Here is a 2,193-nt window from a genome sequence, read left to right as displayed (position 1 = left end):
GGGCACAGTCCACTGTGGCCTAAATAAGCTAAACCCCCCTCCCTTACCTTATTTAGGCCATATGTGGCCTAAATAAGCACTTCCTAAATAAAATATTACTGCTATAGCGCAATCAGACAAACATGCGAGTCGGTTATAGCAGAATATTGCTGCTGCTGTGCACAGCGCATACTATAGGCCATCAAAACCTCGCCACTTGTTGGTGATCTTGCGAAAAAAAGAATGGGAGAGCCCAAGTGTACCAACAATGAAGGCGGAGCGAATGAGTAGGGAGGATGTGGTATGCACAGACAAGCAGAACGCATCGCGTGATAGGGCGATAACATAGGCCCCCTAAAGAAAGCCGAAACTTAAGCGGCTGAAGATCGACTCGGACAGGCGCCAGTAGGTGTCTGCTTGACTCCACATAGAGTATAGAGGGCGCCTATTGCCGATCCCTTTAAGCTCGCGTTGCATTGATCTACTGTTGTCTAGTCTGCCTACATCTACCGGTCTTGAGTGATTACAAATTTACAAGAATGGACTTATCATCCGAGAGGGGGAGGAGGAGAGGGGGGGGAGGAGAGGGGGGGGAGAGAGGGAGAGAGAGGGAAAGAGAGAGAGGAAGAGAGAGAGAGGGGGAGAGGGAGGGAGAGAAAGGGAGGGAGAGAAAGGGAGGGAGAGAGAGAGAGGGTAGAATGTCATATAAAATTGCAATATTATGTCATAAATGTGTCAATAACAAAGCTCCCTCATATCTTAGTGATCTCATCCTGATTTATGTTCCATCTAGATCACTAAGATCAGGCGATCAGTATCTTTTAAGAGTTCCTAGAAAAGGGGGTAAAAAATTAGCTGAAAGATCGTTCGCCCACCTTGCTCCGTCAGTTTGGAACTCTCTTCCCCAACCCTTGAGACATACAACATCTGAGTCTAAATTTTAAAAAATCTTTAAAGATACATTTAATGACATCTTTTTTTGTCTGTAGATTCAGGTTCAATACAATGTTATGTAAATGACTATGTATCCATTTATGTATTTTGTGAATTGCATTGTGTAGATTATTCTATGCTCATTTCGTGACGACGTGTAAGCGTGCGCGTGTGATAAGCAAGTAGATGCGTGTGTGTGTGTGTGTGTGTGTGTGTGTGTGTGTGTGTGTGTGTGTGTGTTTGGCGTACATGTGTGTGCACATGTGTGCGTGTTATGTGTTCGTGAGTGTGTATGTGTGTGTTTGTGTGTGTGTTTGTGTGTGTGTATGAGTGTGTGTATTTTTGTGTTTGTGTCGCGTGCGTGAATATTGTTCGTACATGTATTTTTATGTAAAGCGCCCAGATCTGTGTTTACACGGGAGTGGGCTCTATAGAAATGATCTTCATTATTATTATTATTATTATTATTATTATTATTATTATTATTATTATTATTATTATTATTACTGTAAATCGACATCCATTTTGACAAGACACGACACAGCCAGAAAAGCAGATCTCTAGACGCACAACGAAAAACTACACAGGCCTCGTCTCTTCAAAACCACACTCTATTGACACAGTAAAGCCGAGATACCTAGATCTAGATTCTAGATGTAAGAAAAAAAATAGAATTAATTACACCACAGCACAGCTGGTACATGTATTCATGAAGCATAATATTTTTGGGGAAAAAACACTAATTTTCTTAAATATTGCTTAAAATTCAATTCTGCTTCAGCACCACCCTATTTTGATGATGCTGATTTAAAAAATGTAATTAGTTTTTCTCTACCGTGAAGCACCAGCTCTGAAATGACCATTTAAAATTGTCCCCCATCCAGTCGTGTGACGTCCACACAAACTACAAACCGCTGAACCAGAGTTGGCGAGACGGCATTGAGAGTTCGCGACCTCGGTGCTTTCTTGTCGTATCTCCATTTTTAATAACAGTGAAAACAGTTCATAACAAAATGTGAGTTAAAGAAGAAGTCTCATTTTCACTGTTAAAAAATGGAAATACGACAAGAAAGCACTGTGGTGGTGAGTTGACAGCGAGACGCCCTTCCCAGTTTTTCGGCGTAGGCTAATAAGAATGTAGTTTTTCGCACATAGGCCAGCCTAGATCTAGATGATCTAGATCTAGGCCTACCATGTTTCTCACTTCTCCGCTGCGGGGATGGAGAGGTCGTAACTGCATAATAAGGTCAAATGAGAGCGCGGGATTCATTAGCATTTTCA

The 2,193-nt window shown here is 41.8% G+C and overlaps 1 protein-coding gene across 1 annotated transcript in view; it reads right to left on the bottom strand.

Annotated features, from left to right (window-relative positions):
* The window catches only part of LOC101857876 (vacuolar protein sorting-associated protein 28 homolog), a gene marked incomplete at its 5' end in the record, with an annotated part of 36,122 nt that overhangs the window by 32,884 nt on the left and 1,045 nt on the right, over positions 1–2,193 (bottom strand).

This window comes from Aplysia californica, unplaced genomic scaffold (genome assembly GCF_000002075.1).
Source record: "Aplysia californica isolate F4 #8 unplaced genomic scaffold, AplCal3.0 scaffold00190, whole genome shotgun sequence".
Classification (NCBI taxonomy): domain Eukaryota; kingdom Metazoa; phylum Mollusca; class Gastropoda; order Aplysiida; family Aplysiidae; genus Aplysia; species Aplysia californica.
The sequence above is the reverse complement of the archived record's forward strand: the minus strand, read 5'-3'. Positions and strand labels throughout refer to the sequence as shown.